The following is an 11,199-nucleotide window of genomic DNA, read 5'->3' as shown; positions in this document are numbered from 1 at the left end:
CTGAATGGAGTTGATACTCTCCGTGACCTCTCCCATTTCTAATGGTGCTTCCAGGATCTTCCCGCATTCCCAGTCCGTCAATGAACTGCTTCATCCTGTGTTCCCCTTTGGGAGGCTCAGAGCTGTATAGCCCCTGGTAGAAGGTCCCGAAGACCCTGTTAATCCTTTCCGGTATGGCAACTAACCGTCCAGTACATAGTCAACTAGTTGTTGCCTGGCCGTTCGCTCCTTCCTATCTTTGCATTCTTCATATGCAATAATTTCCCCTTTATCACTGCCTCCCAGAACTTGGAGGGCGAGACCTCCCTGTTCGGTATGTTGGTAACATACCCATCTTATGTATGTTCGCAGAATGCCTTATCGGCCAGGAGGGCCCTGTCTGGCCTCCATGGGAGGCATGGTGTCCAGCCCGTTTCCAACCTCACATCCATGTTGTGTGGAACGTGGTCAGAGATGACGATTGCAGAATACCCTGCTCCAATTACCCCTGGAAGCAGCACTTTCCCCACTACAAAGAAGTTGATCCTGGTATAGACCCTGTGTACCTGGGAGAGGAAGAACTCCTTCTCCCCAGGGAGTTTGAACCTCCATGGATCCACTGCCCCCATCTGTTCAGTGTGTTGAGCAGCATTAATGTGTTGAGCAGCAGCATCAGTGTGTTGAGCAGCAGCATCAGTGTGTTGAGCAGCAATGTGTTGAGCAGCAATGTGTTGGGGGTTGAGCAGCATCAATGGGTTGAGCAGCAGCATCAGTGTGTTGAGGGTTGAGCAGCAGCATCAGTGTGTTGAGGGTTGAGCAGCAGCAGCAATGTGTTGAGCAGCAGCATCGATGTGTTGAGCAGCATCAGTGATGAGCAGCAGCAGCAATGGGTTGAGCAGCAGCATCAATGTGTTGAGCAGCAGCATCAGTGTGTTGAGCAGCATCAATGTGTTGAGCAGCAGCATCGATGTGTTGAGCAGCATCAGTGATGAGCAGCAGCAGCAATGGGTTGAGCAGCAGCATCAGTGTGTTGAGCAGCAGCATCAGTGTGTTGAGCAGCAGCAATGGGTTGAGGGTTGAGCAGCAGCAATGTGTTGGGGGTTGAGCAGCAGCAATGTGTTGAGCAGCAGCAATGGGTTGAGGGTTGAGCAGCAGCAATGTGTTGAGCAGCATCAATGTGTTGAGCAGCAGCATCAGTGTGTTGAGCAGCATCAATGTGTTGAGCAGCAGCATCGATGTGTTGAGCAGCATCAGTGATGAGCAGCAGCAGCAATGGGTTGAGCAGCAGCATCAGTGTGTTGAGCAGCAGCATCAGTGTGTTGAGCAGCAGCAATGGGTTGAGGGTTGAGCAGCAGCAATGTGTTGGGGGTTGAGCAGCAGCAATGTGTTGAGCAGCAGCAATGGGTTGAGGGTTGAGCAGCAGCAATGTGTTGAGCAGCAGCATCAGTGTGTTGAGCAGCAGCATCAGTGTGTTGAGCAGCATCAATGTGTTGAGCAGCAGCATCGATGTGTTGAGCAGCATCAGTGATGAGCAGCAGCAGCAATGGGTTGAGCAGCAGCATCAGTGTGTTGAGCAGCAGCATCAGTGTGTTGAGCAGCAGCAATGGGTTGAGGGTTGAGCAGCAGCAATGTGTTGGGGGTTGAGCAGCAGCAATGTGTTGAGCAGCAGCAATGGGTTGAGGGTTGAGCAGCAGCAATGTGTTGAGCAGCATCAATGTGTTGAGCAGCAGCATCAGTGTGTTGAGCAGCATCAATGTGTTGAGCAGCATCGATGTGTTGAGCAGCATCAGTGATGAGCAGCAGCAGCAATGGGTTGAGCAGCAGCATCAGTGTGTTGAGCAGCAGCATCAGTGTGTTGAGCAGCAGCAATGGGTTGAGGGTTGAGCAGCAGCAATGTGTTGGGGGTTGAGCAGCAGCAATGTGTTGAGCAGCAGCAATGGGTTGAGGGTTGAGCAGCAGCAATGTGTTGAGCAGCAGCATCAGTGTGTTGAGCAGCAGCATCAGTGTGTTGAGCAGCAATGTGTTGAGCAGCAGCAATGTGTTGGGGGTTGAGCAGCATCAATGGGTTGAGCAGCAGCATCAGTGTGTTGAGGGTTGAGCAGCAGCAATGTGTTGAGCAGCAGCAATGTGTTGAGGGTTGAGCAGCAGCAATGTGTTGAGCAGCAGCATCAGTGTGTTGAGGGTTGAGCAGCATCAATGTGTTGAGCAGCAGCAGCAATGTGTTGAGCAGCAGCAATGTGTTGGGTGTTGAGCAGCAGCAATGTGTTGAGGGTTGAGCAGCAGCAATGTGTTGAGCAGCAGCAATGTGTTGGGGGTTGAGCAGCAGCAATGTGTTGAGGGTTGAGCAGCAGCAATGTGTTGAGCAGCAGCAATGTGTTGGGGGTTGAGCAGCAGCAATGTGTTGAGGGTTGAGCAGCAGCATCAGTGTGATGAGCAGCAGCAGCATCAGTGTGATGAGCAGCAGCAGCAATGTGCAGCCTCTGCAGTCTGTTTGCAGGAAGAGCCTTTATTTCGCTGCTCGGCCGCCAGGTGCGGCTCACCTGGGCAAAGCTTCAAATTCCGCCCAGACCCGGAAACCAAACGGAGTCAATTCCAGCTGAGCTGCTGCTGTGTAACAAACGTCCGGGTTCCCGGGGAAAGATTCTGCTGAACCTGGGCCCAATTTTAACTGCAGTGAGTATAACCTTCCAGCTATTCAGCAAAGTCCTCCCAAACTGTTAGGGTAGGAATGGTTTTCATTCCCATTATTTTTAGCAGGAAATGTAATGATGTGTTCTTCACCCAGTCAGAATATGACGTCGATTGCTCTCATCCCCTTTCAATGTGGTTTGTGTCCTGAACTGTAATTTAAAGCAGGTTTATGTTATAATCTGAAGATGGAGAACATTTCCATTGGGAAGGTTTCCGCTGCCTGTCAGCTGCAGTCCCTGGTCCCACTAAAGTGAAACCTCTTTCCAGCTCCTAACATCCTAATTACCCAATGAAAACAGTCCAATTTGAGTTGAAATCCATTCGTAGCTTCATCTGTCCCCATCTCCCTCACCCCCAGCAAAGTGCTGGGGAAATGTAGCCAATCCAACAGCATCTGTGGAGAGAGAAACGGGCTCAGTGCTCCCAGCTGGAGAAAGGTGGTGGCTTTTATACTGTTGAAAAGTCTACTTTCCTGACTCTTGAAAATGAAAAAATGAAAATCACTTATTGTCACGAGTAGGCTTCAACAAAGTTACTGTGAAAAGCCCCTAGTCGCCACATTCTAACACAGTATGTAGATTGTCCGACCAGAGGGGAGGCCATATTGGATTTAGTACTTGGTAATGAACCAGGGCAGGTGATAGATTTGTTAGTGGGGGAGCATTTTGGAGGTAGTGACCACAATTCTGTGACTTTCACTTTAGTAATGGAGAGGGATAGGTGCGTGCAACAGGGCAAGGTTTATAATTGGGGGAAGGGTAAATACAATGCTGTCAGACAAGAATTGAAGTGCAGAAGTTGGGAACATAGGCTGTCAGGGAAGGACACAAGTGAAATGTGGAACTTGTTCAAGGATCAGGTACTGCGTGTCTTTGATATGTATGTCCCTGTCAGGCAGGGAAGAGATGGTCGAGTGAGGGAACCATGGTTGACAAGAGAGGTTGAATGTCTTGTTAAGAGGAAGAAGGAGACTTATGTAAGGCTGAAGAAACAAGGTTCAGACAGTGCGCTGGAGGGATACAAGATAGCCAGGAGGGAACTGAAGAAAGGGATTAGGAGAGCTAAGAGAGGGCATGAAAAATCTTTGGCGGGTAGGATCAAGGAAAACCCCAAGGCCTTTTACACATACGTGAGAAATATGAGAATGACTAGAGTGAGAGTAGGTCCGATTAAGGACAGTAGCGGGAGATTGTGTATTGAGTCTGAAGAGATAGGAGAGGTCTTGAACAAGTATTTTTCTTGAACAAGTATTTTTCTTCAGTATTTACAAATGAGAGGGGCCATATTGTTGGAGAGGACAGCGTGAAGCAGACTGATAAGCTTGAGGAGATACTTGTCAGGAAGGAAGATGTGTTGCGCGTTTTGAAAAACTTGAGGATAGACAAGTCCCCCGGGCCTGACGGGATATATCCAAGGATTCTATGGGAAGCAAGAAATGAAATTGCAGAGCCGTTGGCAATGATCTTTTCGTCCTCGCTGTCAACAGGGGTGGTACCAGAGGATTGGAGAGTGGCGAATGTCGTGCCCCTGTTCAAAAAAGGGAATAGGGATAACCCTGGGAATTACAGGCCAGTTAGTCTTACTTCGGTGGTAGGCAAAGTAATGGAAAGGGTACTGAGGGATAGGATTTCTGAGCATCTGGAAAGGCATTGCTTGATTAGGGATAGTCAGCACGGATTTGTGAGGGGTAGGTCTTGCCTTACAAGTCTTACTGAATTCTTTGAGGAGGTGACCAAGCATGTGGATGAAGGTAAAGCAGTGGATGTAGTGTACATGGATTTTAGTAAGGCATTTGATAAGGTTCCCCATGGTAGGCTTATGCAGAAAGTAAGGAGGCATGGGATAATGGGAAATTTGGCCAGTTGGATAACAAACTGGCTAACCGATAGAAGACAGAGAGTTGTGGTGGATGGCAAATATTCAGCCTGGAGCCCAGTTATCAGTGGCGTACCGCAGGGATCAGTTCTAGGTCCTCTGCTGTTTGTGATTTTCATTAATGACTTGGATGAGGGAGTTGAAGGGTGGGTCAGTAAATTTGCAGATGATACGAAGATTGGTGAAGTTGTGGATAGTGAGGAGGTCTGTTGTCGGCCGCAAAGAGACATAGATAGGATGCAGAGCTGGGCTGAGAAGTGGCAGATGGAGTTTAACCCTGACAAGTGTGAGGTTGTCCATTTTGGAAGGACAAATATGAATGCGGAATACAGGGTTAATGGTAGGGTTCTTGGCAATGTGGAGGAGCAGAGAGATCTTGGGGTCTATGTTCATTGTTCTTTGAAAGTTGCCACTCAAGTGGATAGAGCTGTGAAGAAGGCCTATGGTGTGCTAGCGTTCATTAGCAGAGGGATTGAATTTAAGAGCCGTGAGGTGATGATGCAGCTGTACAAAACCTTGGTCAGGCCACATTTGGAGTACTGTGTGCAGTTCTGGTCACCTCATTTTAGGAAGGATGTGGAAGCTTTGGAAAAGGTGCAAAGGAGATTTACCAGGATGTTGCCTGGAATGGAGAGTAGGTCATACGAGGAAAGATTGAGGGTGCTAGGCCTTTTCTCATTAGAACGGAGACGGATGAGGGGCGACTTGATAGAGGTTTATAAGATGATCAGGGGAATAGATAGAGTAGACAGTCAGAGACTTTTTCCCCGGGTGGAACACACCATTACAAGGGGACATAAATTTAAGATAAATGGTGGAAGATATAGAGGGGATGTCAGAGGTAGGTTCTTTACCCAGAGAGTAGTGGGGGCATGGAATGCACTGCCTGTGGTAGTAGTTGAGTCGGAAAATTTATGGACCTTCAAGCGGCTATTGGATAGGTACTTGGATTAGGGTAGAATAAGGGAGTGTAGGTTAACTTCTTAAGGGCAGCACGGTAGCATTGTGGATAGCACAATTGCTTCACAGCTCCAGGGTCCCAAGTTCGATTTCGACTTGGGTCACTGTCTGTGTGGAGTCTGCACATCCTCCCCGTGACTGCGTGGGTTTCCTCCGGGTACTCCGGTTTCCTCCCACAGTCCAAAGATGTGCAGGTTGGGTGGATTGGCCATGACAAATTGTCCAAAATTCTATGATTAACCTAGGACAAAAGTTCGGCGCAACATCGTGGGCCGAAGGGCCTGTTCTGTGCTGTATTTCTCTATCTCTATCTCTATTCCGGCGCCTGTCCGGGGAGGCTGGTACGGGAATTGAACCGCGCTGCTGGCCTGCTTGGTCTGCTTTAAAAGCCAACGATTTAGCCCAGTGATTCAGCCCCTTGTCCACCAGTGGTTCCTTAATCAGCCGATGGCCGTCATCTAAACCATTCACTCTGGAATTCCTTCCATAAACCTCTCTGTCTTTCCTCCTTCAGACCCACTTTGAGCTGGTTTTTTTGTTCACCTCTTCTAAAATCCTCGTTGGTTCTGTGCCCATCTCCGTGTCAGAGTGATAAAGTGACTCTGATTTGATTTATTGTCACGTGTACTGAGGTACAGTGAAAAGTATTGTTCTGCTTACAGTCCAGCCAGATCATTCTGTACATGAAAATACCTAGGATATACATAAATACACTATGTAAATACATAAACACCGATATCGGGCGAAGCATACGGAGTGTAGTACTACTCAGTAGAGAGGATGTGTGAAGAGATCAGCTCAGTCCATAAGAGGGTCATTTAGGAGTCTGGTAATAGCGGGCAAGAAGCTGTTTTTGAGTCTGTTCGTGCGTGTTCTCAGACTTTTGTATCTCTTGCTCGATGGAAGAAGTTGGAAAAGTTGATAGATTGGGCGGTGTTCACGACTCTCTGAAGTTTCCTGCGGTCTTCGGCCGAGCACTTGCCATACCAGGCTGTGATGCAGCCAGATTTCTATGGTGCATCTGCAAAAATAGATAAGAGTCAATGTGGATATGCTGAATTTCCTTAGTTTCCTGAGGAAGTAAAGGCGCTGTTGTGCTGTCTTGGCTGACGTGGGTGGACCAGGACAGATTTTTGGAGATGTGCATCCCTAGGAATTTGAATCTGTTAACCATCTCCACCTCGGCCCCATTGATGCTGACAGGGGTGTGTACAGTACTTTGCTTCCCGAAGTTAATGACTATCTTCTTAGTTTTTCTGACATTGAAGGAGAGATTATTGTCGTTACACCATTCCATTAGGTTCTCTATCTCCTTCCAGTAATCTGACTCGTTGTTGTTTGAGATCCAGTCCATGGGGAACCAACACCCTCATCAGTATCCAAAACAGAAAACTAATTAGTGAGCAGGATCTCAGAGGGCTCCTGGCTACCTTCCTAATTGACTTGGAGTTCCTGGTGGTTACCTATTTCCTTTCTGTTTCCATATTCCTAACCTGCACTGTAACCACCTCTCTGAATGCGATGGCTGGATGGGGTTAGGGTTAACCCTGACTCTAGCTGCAACTCGAGCTCCAAAACTCAAAGCTCAAATTTCTTCAGCTGGTGACTCTTCCTGCAAATGTGGTCATCTACATCATCAGTAACATTCTCAACTTCCCACATACTTTAGGACATGCATTCCACATAACCGAGCTGCACTGCCAGATCTTAACTTTTCTTTGCTTATATTAACTTTATTTTAATTTGATTTCCTTGTAATTATTTTACTTAACATAATAAACCTTACAACTATTGATAAACTCAGTAGTACTACTGATAAATCTGACTAATACTTAACACAATTTGAGTTTAAATAAACACCTCTTTTCACTGTGCGTGCAATTCCCCTGTAAACCTATTCACTCAGCCACTCGCTCAGGTGGGTCTCCTATCTCATCTTGTGTGCCCGATATTGAGATATATTAAACTGAGGGGCCTGGTTAGAGTGGATGGGAAAGGGCCTGTTTACTGTAGCAGAGAGCTCAGTGACTGAGGGGCACAGATTAAAGTGATTGGTAGAAAGATTAGAGGAGAGAGGAGGAAAGTGTTGTGGGGAGTCTGTGAGAGGCAGAAACACTCCAATCAGTTAACGGTGTCTGGTTCTGTCCAGCAGGGCTACAGACCAAATGAAGGAAAGTGGGGTTAGGCCGGGTGGCTGGTTTGTTCAGGCAGTACAGACATGATGGGCCAAGTGGCCTCTTTCTGTGCTGTAAACGTTTTATGATTATATATTTACCCCCTCCTGAGCCTTCATGATTTTGAATACCTCTGTTGAATCTCCTCTACACCTCTTCTTGAAGGAAAATAGCCACAGCCTTGCCAATCTATCTACGTAACTGAAGTTCCTCACCACTGGCACCATTCTCTTCAATCTTTCCTGCATTTTCCCGAATACCTTTGCTTCTTTCCAAAAGTGCAGTGCCAGAACTTGAGCAATTAGCCAGTTGAGGCCAGTTGTGTTCTACACAACTTTACCATAATTTACTTGCATTTGTATTCTGTGCCTCTATTAATAAAGCCGATGATACTTGTATGCTATATGCCTATAATCTATATGCTTGTATTCTATATGCCTATAATCTATATGCTTGTATTCTATATGCCTATAATCTATATGCTTGTATTCTATATGCACTCACATCTGCCCTCCCACTAAATGATTGCATACCAGAGTTTGGTGTGTGAGGGAAGTTTAAAGCAGCAATTTTGTTCTTAGAAAATCTGCTCCAGTTTATAATTAGCAGCATTGCGCTGTCGAATACTTTGCAGTGAGCAGCTATGTTAATTAGCTAACTGGTTAAATCTGGTTTCTCTAGTCATAGTTCAGTGAACTATAAATTCAAGGTTTTTTAATAGAACAAATGCAACTGAGTGGAAGTTAGCACATACCTGAGACTTTGGGGAATGGGGAAAGGACATGTTTGTTCCTTTTGCTTTTTCTAACTTTTTCTCACTGCAGGAATTGGTTCTACTACAGGGAAAGGAACTCATTGTTTAGTGAGTATCTGGTAAGTCGTTCCAGTGTTTCCCAGTCGCAAGGTTTAACATAATTCACAAACTGATGGAAAACTTAATAAAATATTAGAAAAGCAACATAAATAAGTGACTAATATAATGAGGTAATTAATTCAAACACATTAAGGATGGCAACCAGGTGATGTGTCAAGACTGCAGCCTGTGGGAGTTCCGGATATCAGTGAGATTCGGGTCAAATGCGGCTGCAGTAAATGTTTGTGGCTCCCGGAGCCTTGACTCAGAGTAGTAGATCTAAATAAGGAATCTAGATTGACGCAGGCTTGGTGGGCCGAAGGGCCTGTTCCTGTGCTGTAATCTTCTTGCTTAAAATCTTTAGTTTAATCTTTTAAGTATTTTCGTAATGAATAATATTTACTGTTTTACTCCATCTGGGCCTGTCACATTCTGTTTATCATGTCTCGTTCTCTCTTGTCTTGTCTCTACTTTTTACTTGATCACATCTTCCCAGATTTGATCCCTTGTCCTCACAATTTAGTTTAAACTTTCTCTACTTCCTAGTTATGTGCTCACGACTCCACCAGCCCCTGCACAGTTCAGCTGCAGACCCTCCCAATGGTACAGTCCCACCTTCCCCAGTACTGATGCCAGTCCCCACAAACCAGAACCCACTGTTCCCACACCAGTCTGAGCCACCTATTCATCTCTAATTGTATCTACCCTGTGCCAATTTACATTTTTCTCATGTAATAATCCAGAGATTATAACCTTTGTGGCTCTACTTTTAAATTTAGTGCCTAGTTCCTCATTCTCTCTGAGCAGAAACTCTTTCCTCATTTTACCAACGTCATTGGTATTTACAAAGACCACAACAATTGGACGCTCCAAGTTCCTTACCAGGCCTGAGCAGCTATTGCTGCACCAACAAAGGAACAAACACGTCTGGACTCTTGCTCTTTGCTGCAGAGAACAGTTTAAATCCCCCTCATTATACTGTCGCCTTCTACTGCTGCTGCTCCCCACGCTGCTGTGATCGGTCAGCTCATCCAAATAAGCTGAGAAAACTGCAAATCCATTGAACAATTGCAGAGGCTGACACTCCTGCACTCTGCACGCCCTGATCTGCCTCACTCCCACTCACACCCTCCTGCCCCTGACCAACTCACAGATCCTGGGCGGAATTCTCCGTTTGAAAGAATAAGTGCTGAAGCTGGGACTGAATCGCGAGTGTTCGACAGCCCTGAAAGCAGCATCAGTTCCGGAGCCATTCAGGGCATCCTAATGGGCTAGCACCGACACCACATGGACCTCGTGCAATGCCAGTGTGTGAAACGGTGGGTTCGGGATGGGCACTGGAGAGACTGATCGGCACGGCACTCCCCACACACCCTCGCCAAGCCAAGAAGATGGCACTGGTTGTGCTGGAGCACGTCCATCCCATTGATGGGTTAGCTGGAGCCAGCGGGTACCTAGGGGGTGGCCTGAAGGGGCATCCATACGACCCATGGTGCAGTGGAAGTCAGCGGCATGCGCAGCCGTATGGCTGCCTTACAGCTGAGGCAATGGTGTGCCTGTCCAGCCTGACCCACGGCCCACATCCTCACCGCCCCCCACTACTCCCCGTGGCCCTGGCAGAAGCCCCCAGCCAGCGGCACGATGGTCACAACCTTGACAGCGGCAACCACACTCCTGATTCACAATTTTCAGTACCACAAGTGAACCTCGCCGTCGGTAATTTCTCCTGCCGGACCCCCCCCCCCCCCTCACCACCATCGGGTTGCTGCTGTTGCTGGCCATCACCTAACGCTCCGCCAGGAAGTCTAGAAACGGTTGCCACCGCCGGAAGGACCCCTGCACCGACACCCTTAAGGCAAATTTGACCTTCTCCAGTTTGATAAACCCCGCCATATCGTTGACCCAGGTCTCCACGCCTGGGGGCCTCTCATCCCTCCACTGAAGAAGAATCCTGCGCCGGGCTACTAGGGACGCAAAGGCCAGAATACCAGCCCCTTTTGCCTCCTGCACTCCCGGCTCCACTGTTACCCCAAATATTGCGAGCCCCCAGCCCGGCTCAACCTTGGAACCAACCACCATTGACAGCATCTCCGCGACGCCCCTCCAAAAACCCTCCAGCGCAGGGCACGCCCAGAACATGTGGGTGTGGTTTGCTGGGCTCCCTGAACACCTGTCCTCTCCCCCAAAGGACCGGCTCAGCCTTGCCCCAGTCATGTGCGCTCTATGCAGCATCTCAAATTGAATTAAGCTGAACCTTGCGCAAGAGGAGGAGGAATTCACCCTCCCCAGGGCATCCGCCAACGTCCCCTCATCGATCTCCTTTCCTAACTCCTCCTCCCACTTACCTTTCAGCTCTTCCATCGAGGCCTCCTCCCCCTCCTGTATCGTCTGATAGGTTGCCGAGATCCTCCCCTCTCCAACCCACGTCCCCGATAGCACCCTGTCCTGAACCCCTCTTGATGCAACAGTGGAAACTCCGCCACCTGCCGCCTGACAAACTCCCTTACCTGCATATATCTGAAGGTGTTCCCGGGGGGCTACCAAACCTCCCCTCCAACTCCCCCAGGGTCGCAAACTTCCCATCTACAAATAGGTCCCCCTACTGTCTAATTCCTGCCCTGTGCCAGCTCAGAAACCCTCCGTCCATTCTTCCTGGGACAAACCGGT

The 11,199-nt window shown here is 48.1% G+C and overlaps 1 protein-coding gene across 2 annotated transcripts in view; it reads left to right on the top strand.

Moving 5' to 3' along the window:
* Positions 1 to 2,474: 2,474 nt before the first annotated feature.
* Positions 2,475 to 11,199, top strand: part of LOC119956571 (circularly permutated Ras protein 1-like) — a 116,498-nt gene continuing 107,773 nt past the window's right edge. For both annotated transcript variants that reach the window (XM_038783884.1, XM_038783883.1), the window contains exon 1: positions 2,475 to 2,652. The gene's annotated coding sequence lies outside the window, so the exon portion shown is untranslated. The remainder of the gene's footprint in view (positions 2,653 to 11,199) is intronic.

Source organism: Scyliorhinus canicula, chromosome 23, assembly GCF_902713615.1.
Source record: "Scyliorhinus canicula chromosome 23, sScyCan1.1, whole genome shotgun sequence".
In the NCBI taxonomy this organism is placed as follows: Eukaryota; Metazoa; Chordata; class Chondrichthyes; order Carcharhiniformes; family Scyliorhinidae; genus Scyliorhinus; species Scyliorhinus canicula.
Note: the sequence above shows the minus strand (reverse complement) of the source record. Positions and strands in the feature narration are given on the sequence as shown.